Raw genomic sequence first — 12144 nt, forward strand, 5'->3', positions numbered from 1 at the left:
TAGGCTGTGATTATTCTCCCAATCAGTCCCGATAATTCATCCTGTCTGGGTTGCCCACTTATAGAAGCCATATAGAATGTTCCCTATGAAGGAGTCTTCCCATTGATCACCACTAACACGTTGCAATTAAACCAATAGCTGTGATCACTACGCAATGTCAGATCATTCGTCAGATCGGATCGTGCTGCCTTCTTTGCAGTAATTATCTCTATGACCGCTCATCTTCCGCCGGACCGTGATGACATCTGTATGGGTACACCCCACCATACCGAAGTGTGAATGACAGAAGCGGCTTCTTGCAGCTGGGAGTATGAATGACTGAAGTGTTGCTGGGCAGGTCTCCGTGTACGGGCTTGGATGACGGAGATGCTGGTGTGCGGGTCTCTCATGTGAGGGGATACGGATGACGGGAACCGGTGCTGTGTGATTAGGCTCAGGCCGGAAGGGGTTAATCTCTCCTATATTGGTCCTAAACAGTGGCGGCTTCTTGCTGCTATTGGGAAGCAGCTGGTTTTGGGGGAAGGGAGCTGGTCACACACACTCACATCCCAGTAATGAGGAGATAGACGCATGCAACACACACAGAGGGGACAGACATATCCACACAGGCGTAGCGCAGGGACGGAGCATTTCTTCGCCTCACACTGGCACACTGTGACTGAGGGGCTGACAGGGACATCTCTGCCTTTGTGCCTTGCAGCCTGCGTGTGTGTGAGCGCCTGCAGCAGGGTGTTGTGTGTGTGAGTCTGCGGTAAGGTGTGGGGGTCCTGTGTGTTGTCTCTGCGGTGCGGGGGGAGTGCTGCTATGTGCGATCTGTCTCCTCAGTGCAGAGTGTGATCAGACTGGCCCTGCCTGCAGGTGAGTGCTGCTGTGCTCTAATGTCTAGCACACAATGCATGTATGATCAGCATTGATCGCCCTCTCCCAGCATGTCAGCCTCCTCATCCTCAACGTGCATCATCCATACTGTGCATGCATACATGGTCTACAGCTCCAACATCTGCATGTGTCTATGTGAGTGAGCCATAGGTGACATGCAGCCGGCTCTGTAGCCTCCCCATCACACACACTCATCATCCGGCTCTACGTCCACATCTACATTATGGTGTTGGGGCAGATTGTTGTGCTCCGAGTTGTGTCACTGTATAGGGCTCAGTCATGCGTCTGCATCCAGGGTCCTGGCTTATTAATAGTCATTTAGATGCGATGTGGGTAGTTGGCTTCTCTTTTATTTTACTTAGCTGTTACCGGCATCTCATGTAGAGCGCTGATCACATTGTGGATGTCTATGATCACATAGTCCAAAGTCTTTCATGCATATGCATCATGCATTGAGTAATATGGGGGGGGGGTTGCTATCGGCTGTATTGGGAAAATTAAAAATTTAAGGTGGTACCTGAGGGTTTTTTTTATGTAGATACGGGTAGGTGTGCCAGTGCATACAGGAGGGTAGCAGCTAAGTCACTCATGAAGGGGAGACGTCCCATCCACATCAGTGCTATTTCCTTTCCTGGCATGTCCAGGCTGCCCGTGCCTGTACGCTGTACCACTCACTCATGGTTCTGTATCTGTGTCCGTCCCTTCTTAATTCCTATGTACTTAGAGCTATTAATGTGCAATTATGTCTTATATGCACCTGTTCTGCATGTGCGTCTCTATTCTTCTTTCTTGGATATCACTTTTTCAGCTGTGTTATAACAAGGTTTATTCATGTATAAAATGATTATCTGTATGACACTAATAACTAAGTGACTGTATTAAATAAATACAAAATATTTATATATTAATATATATAATATCTATTGCTCTCTCTATAAAAATGTGTATATAAAACGGTTCCGTATATTGCTTATATACTACTGTGCAAATTGTATTGTATGGAAGTTCTTGTAATATATTATTATTATTATTATTATTATTATTATTAAAATTAGCCATTTATAGGTGACAGCTATTACATCAAATTCAGCAATAGAAACTGGTAAAATAGATCTATAAGGAATAAATAGCTATTTGTCAACCTGTTTCTTACATAGGGATATGTTTATGTACGGGTGTAGCGGAGCTGAGTTTGCCATATTGTATAATTACGTTACACTGTTCTCTGTGGGTTTCCATTAAGCTGTATGATAGAAATATAAACCTACTACCCTGACACTAATATGACGATACAAGAAGTAAACTCAGCTCTGCTACATGTGTGCACCCAGCACTGCCGCCACACAAGCTGCCTCCTTCATCTGCAGTGCTTTGTTGGGGTCACACAGTGAAGTGAGCCTTTATCCTGGACTATTCACTGTCACTGTGGGAGTCTTTAGCCACTTCCATGTAGTGTTGTGTGGGCAGGCTGGGTCAGCATTCCCCGCCATGTGTGGCTCTAACTGGAGCTGATCAGTTGTCCAGCGATAAATGACAGGACTTTAGAAACGATCATGAAAAATACCTCACAAAACCCATGCCTTTAAGTGCTGCCATTCGCGCTGCGCCACATGGTCACTACACTTCAATTACAGCGACAATTAAGGGAACCGTAAAGCTGAAGCTGGCACGTCACAGAAGTGAAGAGTTACTGCACAGAAATGACGAGGAGAAGGGAGATAACATGGTGACCACAAAAACATTTTTAGATTTTCAGGCATTAAATCCATTGAAGAGCACCACAGCCAGTCTTACTGCAGCCTGAATGGCTGATAACAGAGAGAATACATTACACAGCTCACAGGGGATAAATATGGATACTTGAATCAGAGAAAATAAATATGGAAATTCTTTAGACAGAGATTAAAGTGTTCTTACTCATTGCACAGAGCCATATATCATGGGCTGGCGGCCCCACAAACCACGCGGGTCACTATGGAGGCTGCTTAGTCAGCACTTCTTATTTCTCACTTATTCTTTCACCACTCTGTATTTATTGTATCAGTACTAATATCGCAGGCAATGTACCAAGACTTCTTATTAGCATTACTAACACTTAGTTACTACTACTGTTCCTTATAGCTACTAATACTAAGATTACCAGTTATATCTACTGCTGCTAATGCTATATATAACATATACTACTAACATTACCTATAGTTACTAGTTATATTAGAGTACGTACAGATACTATATATATTCCATATACCATTATCAATAATATGCCATGTAATATATACTGCTGGTGTTACTTATAGCTATTACTACCAATATTACCTATAGTTATCACTAATATTACCTATAGTTACTAGTTATATTACAGTACTTACAGATACTACTACTCATACTGCATATATTCAATATAGCTTCATTAATAATATGACATGTAGTATATACTGCTAATGTTACTTATAGCTATTACCACTAATATTACCTATAACTAGTACTAATTGCTAGATTTGCTACAATTACATATAATACCCACTGCTATTATTACGTATAGCTACTGCTGGTAATAATACATATTAGATCTACTACTAACATTACATACCATATATCTCCTACTACTTCTTATACTTCCCGTCAGTACTACTACTTGTATCTACTACTACTAATTTAGCTAAGGCGTTTCAGAGAAAAACATAACTTAAATTTGCTGGAGACCAAGCCACACAGGATACTGGTCAGACAGGCGGTCCCTGGCGGCTTCTCCCCTCCTGCTTTCCTTATGTGACAGGTCTCTCCCTGGATGCATGTATTGGGATAGACTGGGTGCTACAGGGGTTACTACGAGTTTAACACAAACCGACATCTCCAGAACACATACAATTATTCCCCATACAGAAAAAGTGCTGGAGTACAAAATAAGCACAGGACAACTCCCATTATAAATAGATCCTACAGAGACCCGTGGAGCAGAACGTCTCAAAAATCAGAAACTGTGAACTTAATTATAAAAATGCAAACTTTTATTGAACAAATATAGACAAAACAAGTAAAAAATTACGTGTTTGGAAAGAAAGAATGGTGATGACACAATGACAAAAACGACGCACCTAAAAACCACGTGTTGCCAAAGATGGCATTGCACCAGGGCGGCACAATCAGAGGTGTGGGTACTGATAATAATACAGAGGCACTATAAACTAAATCAGGGAGACACAGGCGTGATTACCCGAATGAACAGTGCATGCAAAACTGGCCTAAGTTCAATAGGGAGTATGGTACCTGTGATGCTCAGAGTCAAAGGACAAAATTACATGTGCCTGACCTTAAATCAGTCTAAATAAAGTGCCACATGCCTACAGAAAGTGCCAAATATAGTACATGGAGAAGATGTGTACGCTGTCAAGAACCCCAACGCACGTTTCGCGCTGATGGCTTCCTCGGGGGGTAGGGTAGTAGGGATTACTACAAGGCAGCGAGAAGCCGCCGGGGACCCGCCTGTCTGACTAGTTCACTGTTCGCGCGGCTTTGTCTTTGGCAGCATTTCAAACACACCTGGCTGAAATCATGCAGTCAGTGTCTGATACGTGGTGTTTGCAGCATGTATCCGCTGTCAGGTTCTCTTTAAAAACCATTGGCCCCATAAGTGGATACTCCGGAATCTTGTTTTTCAGAGCTTCCAACAGAAGCCTTGATATTGCCACTGATGTGTGGCTAAAACGTGGTGTGCGCCCAGCCTTATAGCTACTCTTACTATCATGTAACATCTACTACTAACATTATAGCTACTATAATACAGCTACGACTACTAATATTAATTATTCTGTCACAACTTGATCTATAGCTATCTACAACGGTTACCTGCAACTTCTACTACTAATATCACTTATACACACTACTGCTATAGCTACTTCTGGTATTACTTATAGTTGTAACTACTAATATTACCTACAGCTACTACTGGTGTTACCTACAGGTGCTACTACTTATATCACATATAGGTGCTACTAATATTATATATAGCTCATTACTAATAGTAATGTTATTATAGCTCCTGCTATAGCTACTACTACTACTAAAACCACTTATCTACTATTACTATTACCACTAGCTACAGTTACTACTCATACCTATATATACTACTACTAACATCACCTGTGTCAGCTGGGGGAGATAAGTGGCTCATAAGTGGAAAAAGAATATTTTTATGATAAGATATATCACAATGTTTTTTACTGTTGATTTATGCAAAGATTGTTGAAGCAACAATGACCAATTAACCCCTTCATGACATGCGCTATACATGTACGGCACATGCTGTGTCTCTCCCTTTGATGTGGGCTCCAGCACTGAGCCACCATCTTTTCCAGCACATATCAGCTGATTTCAACAGCTGACATGTGCCCCTAACAGCCGTGGGTGGAATCGTTATCCACCCATGGCTGCTAAATGTCGCTGTCAATCTCTGACAGTGGCATTCAACACGATCATGAAGCACCTGCTCTGTGTAGCACAAGCGATCGAATGATCTCAGCTTAAAGTCTCCCAAATCGCACCCCATTTGCCCCATTCAAAATAAAACAATTTAAAAAAAAATACACATATTTGGCATCGCCGCGTTCAGAATCACACGATCTATCAATGTATAAAAAGAATTAATCAGATCGGTAAACAGTGTAGGGAGAAAAAAAGTAAAGACACCAGAATTACGTTTTTTTGGTCTCCGCAACACTGCACTAAAATGCAACAACAGGTGATCAAACACTGTATCTGCACCAAAATGGTATCAATAAACACATCTGAACAGCGCGCAAAAAATTGGCCCTCACCCAGCCCCAGATATTGAAAAATGGTGATGCTATGGATCAATAAAACGCAAGGGAGCCTATTATCTATTAGGTAAATTATGTTACTTGGGATTTTTTACATGCATTTGATCAAGTTTTGGATACTGCGAATTTTGTCTCTTTTTTGTTTTTGATACTTCATGGTTTTTGACTTCACAAAATTTTATTGATACAGTCATGTGTGGATTACACGTGTTTTTAATGTATTTCTGTAGCGGAAAAGCACTAAAAATGCATATGCGTATTTTACCTGATGATTTTCTGCATCTAAAGTAATTGTATGGAGAAAACCCTCCCATAAAACTCAGTGTGCAAAATAAGTTGACATGGAGCAGAGGTCAGTGTTATAAAACAACCACAGAGTACATGAGATTTCTATAAATCCCATCCACTTTGCTGGATGTGAACTGTAAGGTGCTGTATTTATTTGCACAGAGGAAGATGCTTCAAGAAAACATCAGAAGTATTTTTCCTGTAATGTCTGCTTGGCATCTTTTTGGTGGTTTTATCAGGTACTTTGACCCTGACATTTTTTTATGTGTCTTTAAAGTAGTGAGCTGAAAGCCATCAGAAGAATGGTCCGGTCATTTCTTTTAGGGTCTTCACAGCTTTCATATTAAAAGAAGTTAAAAAAGACAGAACATAAACACAGCAAGTTGTTTTGACATTGCAGTGCATATGTTTTATGTATGTAATTCTGGCGTTTCGATTTTTTTCCCGCTATGCTGTTCAGCGATCAGGTTAATCCTTTTTTATATTGATAGATCGGGTGATTCTGACCGCGGCGATACCAAATATGTGTATGTTTGATTTTTTTTTTTAATTGTTTTATTTTGAATGTGGCGAAAGGCAGGTGATTTGATTTGAACTTTTATATTCTTTTATTTCTTTATATTTTTAAAACTATTTTTCTTTTAACTTTTATCAGATGCCCTAGCCGATGTCAACGGGTTCAGATGACAATCTAACGTGTGTGGAAATCCCAGCCAACTGATTGTCGGGAGATATGTCAATCGTGCATGTGCGCTTGCGCAGTCTTGATCGGGGAGCCATGCGTGCGCCATGATTAGCGGCTTCCCACGCTTGCTTTGTGACAAGCATCTTTGGCAGCACAGTCAGTAAATCTGGGTAGTACACAGCTTCAGAGAGCACGCGCGGGGAGCAGCTCGTCACGGCGCATGCGCGGCTCCCAGATCCTGACTGTGCAAGCTCACATTTATGATACACTGAGCAAGAGCAGGCATTTTCAAAGTGGATTTGAGTGACGTTGGCGTAAATTGTGTGGGCCTCGACAACCGTGAGCAGGTACAATATAACTATATAAAGTGCTGTTTGCACATTATTAGACCACCATTTTTAATGAAAAAAACATGTTAGTGATGCATATTGCATCACTACCGACACACTAGGGATAGTTTACATGCTAAAAAGCACATGACAGGTTCCTTTTACCACTTTATTTGTGCAGCACATAGATAATATAGAATTGAAACCGTCAAAAACAGCACCAGAATTGCTGTTTCTTTTTCTCTTTTTCTGAATAAAGAATTAATAAAAAGTTGGATTATAAGTTATACATACTCCAAACTGATAGATACAACTCATCCCACAAAAAACAACAAGCGCACATACAGCTACATCAGCATAAATCTAAAAATATTATGGATCCAGGATGAGACACTTCTGAAGAGGTTAACAAGACAAAAAAAAAATCGTAAGGAATAAATGCTGAACAAAAAAATCCAACTCATCATGTAGATGGCAGCAATAATTTACCCAGTGTGAAAAAGGATATTCATGAAAACAAGTATCCATGATGTCAAAATAATTACTCCAAAAATATGTTGAATCTGTAATAAGTAGTAATATCACCACCGTATTCACTGCAAACTCACAGCTGGGAAAAGCAAAATGCCATCTGACGAGGATCTGCTGCTCTCCTGACATGTCTTGCCTTCCTATATTCCTATGGAACTTTGCCCTGTACTCTCCTTCTGTTATTCCTCCTGGAAATGTATAACTAAATTGACAACTGAGCAATAATATGATCCTCGTTAACAGGTCTGTCTTACAATGGGTCAAAAAAGACTGTGTAGGGACATGTCCCGATGGCAAGTGTAATGGTAAAATCCATTTGTCAAATTATTTATACATTTCCAAAAGAAATAAAGGGGGTGAGATGTCCGTTTTAAAGATAATGAAGTGGAATTATTTGTCTTAAATCATTAGGGATTTGAGAGGAATGTCTAATTATATACTACAACATTTTTCTGGCCAACCGACAATTTCTGTAAGGCTTCATTACGACTTCCGCGATTTTTCTTGTCTAAAAGTCTAAAAATATGGAACATTATTCATCAGTGTTTTGGATCCGAGTAACCATTAGTGTTTTTTACTGATGAAAAACAAATTTGCACACGGATTGTACATTAATGGCATTCATTCTCTGTTCCTGATTTTCATTGACAAATCGACTTGTATGGCTAATTTTGAGTCGTAACTTGGATTAAAACAGACATGTCTCAGTGATGTTTGGCGGACCACTCAGTCTGAAAATAACACGGCCATGTGAATAACAACATAAGCTCTAATGGCTATGTTTCTATCCGTGTCAGTCAGACATCCATGAATCGTGTGTTCTATAGATCTATTCACATGTGCTTTTTTAGCCAACCAAAAAAATCACAGACTTGTCTGTTTTTAAGATGAGTCTTGGATCCAAGTTGCCCATACAAGTCTTCGGGTCTGTGAAAAATCACAAACAGCCGATGGATGTCATTAGTGTACTGTCTGTGATTAACATTGTGTTGGATCAGAGAAGCTTTTCAGTTTATTTTTTCATACGAGAAAATCCCCGATAAAACACTGATGGTAAAAACTGACACACTGGTGGAACTTTTATCCAAAACACAAACAAAGTTCCATTTTTTGACTTATGAGAAAACTCACTGATGACTGAATGAGTCCTAGAGGTAGGCAGGGGTTAAGTGTCGTATCATGTGTGATTTACGTTATATTTATTAACTTTCAACTTGGCATTGCTTTTAAATTCATCAACCAGACCTATAGTGAATGTAAAATGTCTACACACCCCTATTAAAATGACAGTATGTTGTCATGTAAAGGAATCATACCAAGAAAAATCATTCCACAACTTTTCCAGGGAATTCTTCTTCTCATCCACTTTTTAAGCAAGGACTGAAGGTTTTGTTGCAAAATTGATTGATATTTGTAACTTTATCCCCTACACCATGATTAAAGCCATAATCCCAGCTGGCAAAAAAACAGCCCCAAAACATAATAATACCTCCCCCATAATTCACTGTGGGTATGGTGTTCTTTTGGTGATACATGAAAAAAAGAGGGAATAATTCAGCTCACCCCTAGAACTACAATACCCAGATAGATTAGCGAAATTAGGATTATTTAGTCTAGAAAAAAGACGACTGAGGGGCGATCTAATAACCATGTATAAGTATATAAGGGGACAATACAAATATCTCGCTGAGGATCTGTTTATACCAAGGAAGGTGACGGGCACAAGGGGGCATTCTTTGCGTCTGGAGGAGAGAAGGTTTTTCCACCAACATAGAAGAGGATTCTTTACTGTTAGGGCAGTGAGAATCTGGCATTGCTTGCCTGAGGAGGTGGTGATGGCGAACTCAGTCGAGGGGTTCAAGAGAGGCCTGGATGTCTTCCTGGAGCAGAACAATATTGTATCATACAATTATTAGGTTCTGTAGAAGGACGTAGATCTGGGGATTTATTATGATGAAATATAGGCTGAACTGGATGGACAAATGTCTTTTTTCGGCCTTACTAACTATGTTACTATGTTACTAAACATTTCCAGTGCAATGCAGTCTATGCCAGACGCTGTGAAGAGCACTTTAGAATGAGGAGATCCAGCTTCAAGAAGTAAAATCCAGATGCTTTATTTCTATCCAATTTAAAATAGTAACATGACTGCTATGTACACCGGAGCCGGTATGCCTAGCTGGAATCACCGGAGGAAGATTGCCCGGAGAGGACCTGAATGCGTTTCGAACACCATGTGTTCTTAGACTCGGTTTCTGAGTCTAAGAACACATGGTGTTTGAAATGTGTTCAGCTGGATCTCCTCATTCTAAATTGTTCTTATGGTGATGCTTAATGTTGGCTTTATGCCAAACGTGCCCTTTGAAGTTATGGCCAAAAAGTTCAACTTTGGTCTCATCACACCATAACATGTTTTCCCATATGCTTTTTGTAAACTTCATGTAAGTTTTGGTAAAACATAGGTGGATCTGGATGTTTTTCTTTGTAAGATAAGGCTTCTGGCTTGCTACTTTACCCCACAATCCAGACATCTTAAGAATACAGGAGATTGTTGTCACATGCAGTACACAATCAGTAATTGCTGCAGCTCCTTTAGTGTTGCTGCAGGTCCATTGGCATCCTCCCAAACAATTGGAGAGACGTCCAGTTCCTGATAATGTCAGCGTTGTACTAAATTTAAGCCACTTCTTGATGATCATCTTCACAGCGTTCCGTAGTATAGCTGATGCCTTGGAAATTGTTTTGTGCCGTTTTCCTGATTGATAACTTTCAACAATGAGATCGCTTTGCTGTGTTGTAAGCTGTTTATGGATCATGGCTTCTCCAGTAAAATACAGCTAAAAAGATGCCAGGAAAATCCTACTAGAACAGTTAAGCGTTATATGGGGTTAATCAGAATCACTGTGAAGGATGACAGCTGTGTGCTAACTACAATTTAACATGAGAACAAATGTGATTGGCTAATTCTGAACATAACTACCTCTCCAATTATGAGAGGGTGTTCACATTTATGCAACCATATTATTTTAGTTTTGATATTTTTCTTCACCCGCAAATGATTTCACTTTGTTTCTGAATGGATTTATCTAAAAGGTGGGTGACATTAAAGGTGGAAAAAGTTCTGAAATGATTCTTCTTGGTGTTATTTTATTTTAATGACTTAAACTCAGCATTTTAAGAGGGGTGTGTAGACTTTTTGTTTACACTGTACATCCTGTAGATGTGCTGGTGCAGGTAGAGGTAGCACTCTGAACTTGTATGGAGCACCAGCATAGAACAATCTCCCTCATCTAGTGATAACCAAACGCATAGGGTTATGGTTTCCTTTTTGTAAGATTATCCTTATGCAGCATTGTGCAGCACACAGCGTCTTAAGACACAATTGCAAATATGTGCAGTATAGGAGCAATTTACTATAAGCCACACACATCTGCGAATACGTTCAACTGGTGAAGAGCTCAGATGTTTCTCTAGAGATATTCACAGACTTGCATTTATTATCTGACTCACAAGACTGTGAGGAGAGATGCGATCTCCAATCTCTTGTCCTCATCTTCTTGTTGATGTCGTTGTCTTGTAGGCTATTTTGCATTAGTTCTTGTCACGGAGAAATGTTCATTTGTCACAAGGTGCGCATTACTGTGTATTTATGGCTTATTTCTTATTATGGATTTGAATAACAATCTTTGGCTGCCGTGGAATATGAATTCTTTACATAGAAGACAGATGAGGAGGGAAAAATGACCAAAAGAAGACTAAAGTTTCACAAAAATTGCTACAAAAATTTTTATTCTGTGTCTGCCTTAGGCCAGTCTCACACGTCCAGTTAATTTCGGTACCGGAAAAATCGGTACCGGAATTATCCGTGTCCGTGAGCTCACGTAGGCTATCCGTGTGGCACACGTGCGGCAGCCGTGTGCCAACTGGGTAACACACGGAGCGTGCAGGAGACAGCGCTAGAGATAAGCGCTGTCCCCTGCATCTGGTGCTGAAGCCGCCATTCATATCTTCCCTATGGGAGGTGGAGACGCATATTCATGACTGTAATCGGCGGCACCACGTGACCGCTCATACAGGAGAAGCTGCGGCGAGGTCAGGACGCTGCCAGGGAGCCAGGTGAGTATTTTATTAACAGCGGGGGGGGGGGGGGGTACCGGAGCCACTGATGTGTGAAACCGGCCTTAGACTACATCTTATTTTTACAATTCACCAGACTACCTAAAACATGAGTCTCTGGGATGTCTGAAGTCATTTAACCTCTCGGTAACTAGGCCTGACTGGGCCTTGATGACCAGTCATTTTTTTTTTCTTTTTTTTGTTTTTTTTTTGTTTTAGCAGGCATATTTTTTACATTGATGTGGCTTTGTTTTATGCAGAGTAAATTGTAATATTAAATTATGAGTCATAATGAGTAAATTCCAATATTCTTAAACAATGTATCAATTACCAATTTTATAACAAATACACGACGATTAAAAATGATGAATTTAGATGCTGATGTAAAGTTAAAACATCGTGATCTATAAAAGTAAAAAAATAACCAAAAAATGGCATAATAAGCTCAGGACAAATGCATGAACAAGGACAAAGTATTGTTCTAATATAATAAAGTTAA

The 12144-nt window shown here is 40.1% G+C and overlaps 1 protein-coding gene across 1 annotated transcript in view; it reads left to right on the top strand.

The window, feature by feature from the left end:
- The first annotated feature begins 240 nt into the window (after positions 1–240).
- The window catches only part of ASIC1 (acid sensing ion channel subunit 1), a 383845-nt gene continuing 371941 nt past the window's right edge, over positions 241–12144 (top strand). The window contains exon 1 of the mRNA XM_069758827.1: positions 241–858. The gene's annotated coding sequence lies outside the window, so the exon portion shown is untranslated. The remainder of the gene's footprint in view (positions 859–12144) is intronic.

Source organism: Ranitomeya imitator, chromosome 3 (assembly GCF_032444005.1).
Source record: "Ranitomeya imitator isolate aRanImi1 chromosome 3, aRanImi1.pri, whole genome shotgun sequence".
In the NCBI taxonomy this organism is placed as follows: domain Eukaryota; kingdom Metazoa; phylum Chordata; class Amphibia; order Anura; family Dendrobatidae; genus Ranitomeya; species Ranitomeya imitator.